This window comes from Lycorma delicatula, chromosome 6 (assembly GCF_047948215.1).
Source record: "Lycorma delicatula isolate Av1 chromosome 6, ASM4794821v1, whole genome shotgun sequence".
Taxonomy (NCBI): domain Eukaryota; kingdom Metazoa; phylum Arthropoda; class Insecta; order Hemiptera; family Fulgoridae; genus Lycorma; species Lycorma delicatula.
This window is the reverse complement of record NC_134460.1, coordinates 90,732,129-90,744,175: the sequence shown is the minus strand read 5'-3', so window position 1 is coordinate 90,744,175 and position 12,047 is coordinate 90,732,129. Positions and strand designations below refer to the sequence as shown.

General features: G+C 31.3%; 1 pseudogene; it reads left to right on the top strand.

Moving 5' to 3' along the window:
- The first annotated feature begins 1,929 nt into the window (after positions 1–1,929).
- Positions 1,930–2,779, top strand: LOC142326006 (mpv17-like protein 2 pseudogene; annotated as a pseudogene).
- The last annotated feature ends 9,268 nt before the right edge of the window (positions 2,780–12,047 follow it).

The following is a 12,047-nucleotide window of genomic DNA, read 5'->3' as shown; positions in this document are numbered from 1 at the left end:
ACCTTTTATTCATTCAGTGGTTGTGAATACTCACCATAAATAAATTATAATATGCTGAATACTCACCATATTTTATGACCGTCACGTGGTAAGCATGACCCGGTAGGAGGAATGTAAGTCCAGGCTGCTCAGTATACAGAGGGAATGTCAACACACTTTACCAGGCCCGAATGCCATTGATGGAGAGATACAGATGACATCCTGAAGAAAATAAAACCTTTTAATTCAGAAGAGCTGCTCGATAACAAAATTTGAGTGGAGGAATATGTGCTGAATTTTGGAAACTGTAATAAACTGTGAGATCTGGTTTATTATATGAAGCTTTAGTCTTTTACTTTAGCCTACAATTAAGCATCCTTTAATTTCCAGGTTGCTACTGCTAAAGATGTTACAAATGTTGCGGAACCATCAGTTTTATAAGATGCAATGCACCATCTTATCCAATAAAAGTTTTAAACATGTCTGAATTTTGTCTCAACCATATTTCAACTTCCAAATCATACTGACCCAAATCTATAAATTCATCAGGCAGTACATGTCAGCATACCATGTATACTGTACATTTCTCATATAAATGCACACTTATTTACATTTGATATTACACATAAATAAAAATACAATAAGTATTGATTTTTTATTCATTTGAAGTAACAAAAGGGCGTTTCTTTCTTGATAGTGTAATTACATTCTCTCTTGACAGAACTGTATTGTAGTAAAGGCTTGATTTGTTTTCTATCCACGAAGTTTTTTGTTTTTGAGAACAAGTTTTCCTTTTTAAGATATGCAGTGTTTGCAATCAAGCATATCTGAAACAATGGAATAAAGGTATTTACAGTAACAAAATTAAGATTTATAATTAACATAAAATTCATTCGTTTAATTGGACGTATTAAAGACGAAGACGCCGGGAAACATTTTCTTCAGGAACATTGTATTTTTCGTAATCCGAGGAGATCTGACAGCGATTTTAAGGGTGGGAGTACGAGATACGTGGACTAAAAAAAATTGCAGACTAAGAACCGATACGTTTTTAACTGGTTCTAAACTTACTGTAAAATTGCATTTTTTATTGTTGGGCTATGAGATTGTCAACTAAAAGTTTTTATGCATAGGTGTTAGAGATAAATCAATAACAGGATTGAGTGGGCGAATTTTGTACCCATACTGTAGTAAACAACTAGAATTTAATTGGAGGTCAAGAGTTAACAGTCAAAATAGACGAAAGTTTATTTTCCCGCAGAAAATACCAAGTTGGGCGTGTTCTTCCACAACAATGGGTCTTTGGGAGATACTGTATAGAAAGAAGTGTTTTATGGTTAGTGGAAAACGGACGCGCTGAAAGTTTAATTCCAGTAATATGGCAAAGAATAAAACCAGGTACGACCATAATTTCGGATGATGGCGCACTTATAGGAGTATTAAAAATTTACCAGGAAATTTTAATCATAAAACTGTAAACTATACATATAATTTTGTAGACACACAAACAGAGGCACATATTCAGACTTGCAAAGCATAAAAATAAGGTACAATGTGGGACAAACAGCGCACTGTTTGACAGCTAATTGGTGACAGCCCAATAGCGGTCGTTTCGACCGCTATATTTTTGGATATAGCCGCCTATTGGCCTCCATTATAAAGGTAATCTTTATTATTTACTATAAAAAAAAAAAATAATAAAATTACTTCAAATGATTAGAGTTTAGTTAATTGCACCTCACTGTCAATCAGTCACCACCAAATTGTGATACGTAACGGAGAAGATCCTAAAAGGAATCTATTTTATAACATTTTTATTATTTTAATATTAAAGTTTTTTTATGTACTTATCTACAAGTTCAGATGATGTAAATCTCAATAGCTCTCTCTACTATCATTGTTTGTTTACTTTTTTACGTAATTTAGTATTGATTTTTAAGTGTGGTTAGGGTGGACATAGTGGATGGTTCATAACCTCTTTACCGTGTCGCGTGTAGTGAACACTCGTGTTCTGCGTGCGAAAACATTTTCTCTAACTTTTGTGAAAAGTAATAAAGTGGTGGAGAACTTTCAATGCAAAGTTTGGGTTTGCCATTAACTGGTCGTTTGTTTGTGAAAAAATGTCGAGATATTGGAAAATCTATGTTCAGCAAGTATTTATTGCTAACAAACATTGGTGTTTCCTTATCGTTATCGGGCACAGGTGACATTCTTGAACAATTTTATGAAATTAGTTCTCAACGTTTAGAATCTTGGGATGCAGTAAGAACCAGAAATATGGCTACAGCAGGAATGGCAGTTGGTTTTATGTGCCATTATTGGTACAAATTTTTAGATAACAAATTGCCAGAAAGAACTATAAAAGTAGTAGTTAAAAAGGTGATTATTGATCAGGTTATATTTTCTCCCATTTACATCAGTGTATTTTTAGTTGCTATGGGTATTTTAGAGAAATCAGACAGTGAGCGAATAAAATGTGAAGTTGTACAAAAAGGATGGCGTTTGTATGTGGCTGAATGGATTATTTGGCCTCCTGCTCAAGTAATTAATTTTTATTTTCTTCCTGCTCGTTTTAGAGTACTATATGATAACACAATATCATTAGGATATGATGTATACACATCATATGTAAAACATGATGATGATGATGATTGATTGGATAACATAGGATTGAAATCACATATTAACACAGGATTGAACAACATATTAACATTGATGGATGTCTCAAACCAAGTCAAATTTATCCTATTTATTTTTGTAAATATAACTTGGAATTATATTGCTGTTGAGAAGAAAGTTGTTTTATTTTTCTATCCTTTTATATTTTGTGTATAATGCCTAAACCTAATCGTTCCAAAATGAAGTTTTTTAAATACTTCATCTTTTTAAAAACTTCTTAATATGTGGAAATATACTTCAAGGAGATATTTTCAGAAGTTATGACTCCTTCAGTGGTTTTGCTCTTGTTAATGTTAGGTATCTAGAAGTGATTAGAGAATCTATGTATAATTGAAATAGAATATTTAATAAGTACTGTGTATTTATTTTTTATCTGTTTTTATGAATGTTTATTATGCTAGTTAATTTTACATTGTTGGAGTGTGTGTTGAGTTCATGACACTTTCACATATTACATTTTTGTCTTATTTGAATTGTTCTGAGACAGTAGAATTAACCTCTGTAAACACCTCATAATCACAAATTTCTTTTCTCAAGTCTATCCTCTTTCTGTGTTATTTAACTACAGAATCTGCAAATGATCTCGTACAAAAAGAAATGTGATTCTATAGTTTCTGATATCTAGGGATCAAATTACACCAAACTATAGAATCTGCTGATAACCTTATAGAAACAGGATACACTTTGAAAAGACAGTAATTGCAAAGATAAAATTTTACCCACAATATGTAAAGCCACAAACCCAAACACTTAACATTGCAAAGTTTACAAACAAATGAAATTGAAAGGAACTACATATGTATTAAGCAAACAGACAAAATGCAGACCAAATTTATTGAATAATTTTCTGGAAGCGTATTTTCATTTATTCATAGTTTTCTTTTTGTTAGCATGAATTGATTATTTTAGTTACCCATTAAAGTTCTTTAGAATTGTTTTATGATACAATTTATACCCCATTTTTTCTTGTTAATTAATTCTCGGGTAATTTATTTCAATATTTATGGTGAGTTTTTGTATTCTTTTATTGTTGTGGGATGCGTGGTTATCACAATCCGTCGGATTGTGATAATTACAATGTTACATATGTTATTGGTTCTACCAAATCAGAAGAAGTATTTATTTATTTTCATTTGCAAAATAACTGCAACATTGTTACAGAATAGTAAAAGAAAACACTTCTCATATTATATAGAGAAGAAACATTTCAAAATAAAATTAGTTTAAAAATATCTTAAATATTTTCAAATTTGAAAAAGCAGTAATTTTTCTAACTATAAAAACCTCTTTCTTTGTAAGGCATTTGCCTTATTTTATTTTAAACTCCTTGTAAGTGGAAGTTCTAAAAATGTTAGAGGAAATCCTGAAGAACTTAATATTAAAATAAGGAGTCTTACTTTAAAATAAATTTAAATTGTGAGCCAATGCAAACATTGAACTTCTACTTCTGATATATGAGTAATTATGGTTGTTGGTACATAGTATGGCCTTTTTGCTTTTAATGGGTGAAATACTTTTCAGCAGTAATGTATTTTGTGTATTAAAAGTTTTATTAGGTAATTGATTATAACATATAATATTTTCCTTTGAATAACTTACACAGTCTCAGTACTAACATAAAAATAATTTTTGACATCCATGACAAAGTTTATTATAAAATATAAAGCTTTTAATATCAAGTACAATATACTTTATTTAAGATAAAAGTTGTAAACTTTTACTTGTACTTGAGGTAGCTTTCATTCAATATTGAGCTTCTTTAGATATAATACAGTTTATTTCAAGATAAAATTAATACAAATTTTACCTTTGATTGAGCTCGGACAGAGCTAAAAGGTTCACAGGTAAAGTTTTCATAACCTTTGCTTTAAAATAAAGTGTACTGCCATTTTAAAACTTTAATTTAATTATGGGTGTAATTATAGAACTAAATTGTTAATTTATGTAATTTCTCCAGTAAATGATTAATTGTAACTTTACTTCTTTACTCTAAGAGGAATTGATTTTTCAATATTTTTTATTTGCAAAGTAAATGTTATGTTTAACTATCCTCCTTATTTTCTTCATTCAAGTATTCCTGTCTTTCATTCGTGCATTAATCCTACAATTAGAATTATGACAGATCTTGTTCTGCAGTCTGGTTTCATAGTAAAATATATTTTATTGATACTTTATTGTTTGTATTACATATTTTTATTTTATATTGTGTTTTTAAATGTTGCACAAGATGTTTACATCTGGGCTCGATGTCATGGTGCTGGTCATCATTGACATTTGTTATTGTTATACAGAAGAGCTCTTTACACTTTTCACTGTGGTATTTTAAGGCCTTTTAAATTTTCCTTATATTTTTCTATTGTATGCTATTGTAATAATAATTCTTTATTGATTGAACGCAAATATTTTATTTCATGGCGTAGGAAATATTTAAGAGAAATTAAGCGATTTTGTGAAGAGGGTAAGAATTTATTATCTAGTTGAAGAGTGGGTTATTGACAATTTGCATGAAAATATTATTGAAGATAAATTTGTGAAGATTATTATGATAAATTTAGGAAACGATGAAAATAAATTTGTGTTAAGCTTTATAATTGACTTTTTTGTCTTCTATAGAGATCTGTAATCAAAAACACTTGCAAAAAGTAAATTATTTATTTAAGGAGCAGCTATTGAAAAAATAAACAGTTGCATATTTTTACAATAAAGCATTCTGCTATTTCAGAGTGATACAGTTTACATATAATTCTTCTCAAACCTTCATCAAGTTCATAGTAACTTGGATCAAGGACTTCCATAAATTAGATGACTCACCCATGATACTAGTGATTATACTTATTTATTATTGAAAGACAAGTGATTGAAAGCATAGAATGTAGAAAATTAAAATACTTAATTTGTATTACTATGTAATTTTATTATTTTTAAATCATTTTAATCTAGCATCCAGTTGATTATAAGTACAAAAGAAACATTTTCCCACAATAAATTAAAACTAGTGGTTTTATGAACAGATTTGCCATAAAGAGAATATTTATTTACAAAATGGAATTATTGTTGATAAGAGATTATGTTGGTATCAAAAATAATGTTACTGTACAAATATTATTAGACATTGCAAATAAATTTGAATATCTTTTGTGATTGTGTACGAGGTCTGTTCAGAAAATAACCAAACATTTTTAATTACACAATTTCACATTACTACACCTGGGAATTAAGAAAATTGTCCAATTTTTATTCTGTTCATCAAAGGTTATTCTTGTTAATTTCTCAGTGTCTGTTGTTTTATAAAATATAAATTCTTCAGTAAACCGATACCGATATATTTTTTTGTGTGGTGGTGGATAGATAGGCAATGAAAAACAAAACTTATTTAAATATGTATTTCCTTTATTAATGGTAATGTTTAGTGTAATTGTTTAAAATAATTATTCAAAATATAATAAATTACATTTTCATAGGGTTGACATTCTTAAAAATGTTTTACATTAACAACACTTAATTTAAGCGTACGATACCACTACTGCAGAAGTAGCTTATATGAATTCTTATCAGTGTATCATCTTTCTTAGGGTATTTTTTTATCAAGGAAATTACTTAAGATATCTTCTGAATTGTTCATTTTGCAGTAATTGGACATCTGTGACAACTCATCACTAACTGCATTGCTATTGCAAACAGGAAAAAATCTCAATAACAACTTTTTTTTACTTTAAATTTTAGTTTTTTCTCTTAATCACTTTTATAGAAAATGAACTAGTTTACTGGTCTTTATTTAAGAGTTCATCTTGTAAATTTCTTTCAAAATGGCAGTATGAAATTTTCTGAAGATTTCTTGCTTATGTTTGGCTTAGTTAATTACTAAAAAGATATAATTCTTATCTTTTCTATTAAATTTGTTTTTTGAATACTGAATCGTTATTTATTCTAAAGTTATACCAGCTTTAGACAAATCAAAATTGTTCATATACTTCATTTATGAAATACTTAAGAGGTAAATTTTGTTTAAAAATAGTCTTCAAATCTAAAGACCATATTACAAAGAAACTATACACCCAATGTGGATGCATGAAGTTTCATATATTATACACAGTTGTGTGTTACCAGTATCCAGACCCTGAGCAATTCGCCTAGCTTAGATCTGTATCATTTTAGTAGTAATTGCAGAAGCCCCTACTCCACAGAAAGAGTGTTGTTGATTGCAAGTAGTAACTTAGCTTTTCATTTTTTGTTCTCCTTTACCAAATGTTATTTCCAGAGTACCAGATTTATGCAAGGCAGCACCATTACCACTTTTTTATACATATTTTATTACTGATAATTTAAAGTTTTCCCTCTAGGATGAACATTATGAAAATACAGTCTGTTCTAAAACAAATTAAGTAATGTAGAAACAAGACTAAACAGTTAAATATAGATAAACCTGTTAATAGTTTGCATTTTACTAGTAATACAACAGCCCATATCTAAAGCTGTTGTGGCTGTTTATTTCATGCCGAGATTTACATATATTCACATATTTTATACATGCATAAGACAAAGGAAATAATTAAATTTCTTACTTGGTATAAAAAATAAATTACCTTATTTTTTTTTTAAATTTAAGTTAGTTTAGATTTGTTTATTAAAAATTGTAATATTAGTAATTTTAAGTCACAAAATTGTTAATACGAGCGAGGTCGAAATTAATTGAACATTTTTAATTACGTGCCAACGGAAATATTTATAACGTGCGGTTGACAGCATTGTGTTCTGTATAATCTCCTCTCTAATCGCATATTTTTGGAATGTTGATATCTCATTTAGGTTTCATGTTATTATTTGAGTGCATCGTGTTTTAAGTGTTAGTAGCGAATTTCGGGAGGAACGATACTACGTAAAATTTTGCGTGAAACTGAGTAAAACTATAACAGAAAAGTTTCAACTTTTGATGCAAGCTTACGGAGATGATGCTCTGGGTCGTACGCAATGTTACGAACGGTTTTCACGATTTTAAAGTGGTCGTCGATCAATTGAAGATGACCGACCAGGAAACTTATGACACCCACGTTCAGAAAATTGCCGATCTGGTGTGTGCAAATCGCCGATTGACTGTCGGAGAACTTGCAGAAGAGGTTAGCATCTCAATTGGATCATGCCATGCTATTTTGACTGAAAACTCGAATTGCAGCAAAGTTTGTTCCTCGTTTCATAACCGAACAGCAGAAAGAACATCGAATGGACGTTTGTCAGCAATTTCTTGAACAAGCCAATAACAATGAAATATTCATGCAAAGGATCATGATGGGATACGAAGGCTGGGTTTACGGCTACGGCATTGAGACAAAAGTTCAATCATCACATTGGATTGGCAAAGGATCTCCACGCTCCAAGAAAGCATGTCAGTTTTGGTCTAATGTCACAGTGATGCTCTCTGTTTTTTCGATTCTAATGGAATTGTGCATTTTGAATTCTTGCCTCAAGGTGAAACAGTGAACTGTGCGTAATATCAAGGCGTTTTGCAAAGGTTACGTGAAAAAATCCGCAAAAAGAGACCAGAGTTGTGGCAAGACAAGTCATGGTTTCTACACCACGACAATGCGCCCGCACAATCAGCTTTCTCAGTTTGTCAGTATTGTACCAAAAATCAGATGACTGTCCTCTCTCAACCACCCTACTCGCCAGACCTGTTTCTTAGCGATCTTTTTTTTATTTCCGAAATTAAAATCAGTGACTAACGGACGCCGTTTTGAAACTGTTGATGACATTATAGCAAATTCTTAAAGGACATTTTAAATGAACCTTTCCAGGACTACTTCGCAAAGTGGAAACACCGCTGGGAAAAGTGTGTGAATAGGGGAGGGAATTATTTTTAAGGGGGCAAGGATCAATAATAATCTGTAAAATTAATAATAAAGATTAAAAAAAATAAAGTTCGGTTATTTTCATAACAGATCTCATACCTTTGGTTGAAGAAAAAATATATGGATAATACTTTGTACATAATTATTACTGTATATTTTACTGAACTTCAAATGAATCTCTCTGTCAGTATGAACATTTACAGAAAAAATATTCATATCATCCATTCATTTTTTAAAAATCTTAACACACCATTTTATGGAATATTGTGATACATAAATTAGTACTGGTGTAGATATCGTATTAGTTCCCTATTATTACATTTGCTTATGTAATGGGCTTGAAATAATTAATAAATGCAACTTCTCTTGATAGAAAGAGGAATATTTGGGGGTATAATTTCTATTCTCCATTCTATCTGTATGCAAAATCTGCCACAAAAAATATGACAATCTGATAGAAAAAATATTATTAATGCTCATAATTACAGGCTGATGTTATCCGTCTGCCACACAGTGTATATGAACACATCAATTTTTTTTCCCCAAAAAAGGATTAAGTCTGTATTATTTCCTTTTTCCATGCAGTTACAAAAAATAATAATATGATGTGATTTCTTGATCAAAAATTGTATATAATGTAAACTTGTCCATTCAATATATTATAAGAAAAAAATATTTAACTTTTATCTTTACATGTTCATTTTTTTAGCAACGCAATATTAATGGTTCTTTTTATGGTTACATGAGACTAATCATAACCATATTAGCTTTATGTGATTGTGGTTGCAGAGCACTTTACATCCAATATATCCAAACTGCTATTGCCCAACCAGCATTTGTTGCATCAATGAAAAAAAAAAAGTTAGCATATACATTATACATATCCTACAATTAATATACTGGAGTTATGCTGCTTCCTTTAACTTTTACAGAATTATTTGCTGATAAACTTTAAAAAAAATTAACAATTATTAACAAATGAACAGTTCCTTATTTTTAAACAACTAGTCATTTCAACTTATCTCTACATGACCGATATAACATATACAGTTAATTTAAAATTCAACTATTCTATATTTTTAACAAAAATTGAAAACTATTGATGTGACAGTTATTTATCTTAAGTGAAATTTTACATTCAGCAGCATTTTTAATACCATCTTGATAAATTTTTTTAAATTTCACTGGTGAAATTTACAAAAAATGAATGTACCATTTACAATGAAAATGAGATTAAAAATAATATTGTCGCATCTTCGAGGTTCGACAAGGATATTGAAGTATAGAACTAACAAAGATTTTTGCTAATACAATCTATTACTCTTAAGTAACTTACAATGTGCAAAATAGGTAATAATCACTTGCAAAATACAATTCCTATTTTAATACTAAGTTTACCATAAATAATAGAGAGTTAACAAGAGATTATAACAGTAAGAAAACAATCGTGAAATCAACCATTCACTTTATCCAATAATAATTTACTTTCCCAAAAGGAATCTAGCTTACATCTTTTTAATAAATAATATAACTATGTCCCCTTTTCACAAATAACTCGTCGAATATCTTTTCGTACTTATCACTATCCAAAAATGGAATTCTCGTGACGTACTCTTCCCTCGTTTGTTTCCGCACTCTGTGATCGCATTCATCGCAAACCGTACTCACGTTTTTCGCACAATGTACGTAACTGTAACTTCGCTAGTCCTCAGCAGTATTTATATCTCGGCCTAGGGCTTGACCTGCAAACCCACCGGGTTGGTCTAGTGGTGAACGCGTCTTCCCAAATCAGCTGATTTGGAAGTCGATAGTTTCAGCGTTCAAATCCTAGTAAAGCCAGCTATTTTTAATGGATTTGAATACTAGATCGTGGATACCGGTGTTCTTTGGTGGTTGGGTTTCAATTAACCACACATCTCGGGTATGGTCGAACTGAGAATGTACAAGTCTACACTTCATTCACACTCATACATATCATCCTCAGAAGTATTATCTAAACGGAAGTTACCAGAGGCTAAACAGGAAAAAGAAAGGGCTTGACCTGCAATCCACCGGGTAGGTCTAGTGGTGAACGTGTCTTCCCATATCAGCTGATTTAGAAGTCGAGAGTTCCAGCGTTCAAATCCTTGTAAAGTCAGTTATTTTTATACGAATTTGAATACTAGATCGTGGATACTGGTGTTCTTTGGTGGGGTTGGGTTTCAATTAACGACACATCTCAGGAGTGGTCGAACTGAGACTATAAAAGACTTCTAATCGTATGCTGATGGATGACAAGTAGTATGGTTTCCGCCCTGGCAAGAGTACAGAGGATGCTATTCTTAGGGTGATGGATTTGGCTTCGACCAGTGAGTGCAAGTATGTATTCGGCGTTTTTTCTGTGAAGGAAAACTTTCTATAATTTGTACCATTATATGATGTGACCGGAAAAGGAATCGCAACGGCGATATTGGAAAAGTTGTGTTCATTAAATGTAAACATAAGATTCGCGGTCAAGGGTATGAAGGGTATGACGGAGCTATGTCCATGTTAGGAAAAGTAAACGGAGTCCGGGCACATATAAAGGAAATAATACTGTCAGCTTTATATGGCCACTGCTCAGTACACAGCTGAGCTATATCCAGTGCTTGTGAAGTAACTGCCATTAGAAACTGTACGGGTACAGCATCGAGTCTAGGAATTTCTTATTACCCCTAAAAATCAACATTTTTAAAATCGGCGATAAGTAAAATTGAAATTACAAATTCACGCCGTGAAAAACTCGTTCAACTTTGCGAAATACGGTGGTGGAAAGGTATAATTCTGTGGCCACGATGGTCGAATTGTATGAACATAGGTTCAATAATAGTATTGCAGCCCTTCAAAGCATATCAGAACGGAATGACAAAGACTCATCCTCACAAGCAAATTCACTTTTATGTGCTGACTCAATTTGCAATATCGCTGTTTGTATTCAGAGTATTTATTTAAGTCTCCCATTGTGTAAATTCCTGCATAATTCAACTACTGATCTCGTGGAAACAGTAAACTTAGCTGAAGACATTAACAGTGAAATGAAATGTATAAGCAAAAATGTTGAAGAATTTTCTGAAATTTTCATTTGCGATTCTAAAGTCTTGAATAGGTTAGGGTCCTCCATTCAAATCCTTCGCATGGCAGAGCGAGCAAAAAACCATGTAAACTTGGACTTATCATCAGTGACGCCAGAACTTTACTTCCGTGTCTACTTTTATTACATTTCTGAATACCTACATGTCCTAACTAGATTCGTGTTTTTTGAAACACAAATTAAAATTGAAAGACTTTCATTGCCTTTTACCTGAATTCAGACCTTCTACCCCCGCCGCCAAAAGTTTCTGCTTTCACTTCGTTCATAAAATTCTACGCCAGTGACATATGAAGCGGCTTCCAGGAAGACCTGAATAATGAAATAAATCATAGAAAAATTGCACGTCTTGAAAAGGGAGACCAACCGAAAACGGTCGTAGATGGGTTAACTATATGCAGTCCCAACTAATGCCAAATATATTCACTTTGTTAGAAATA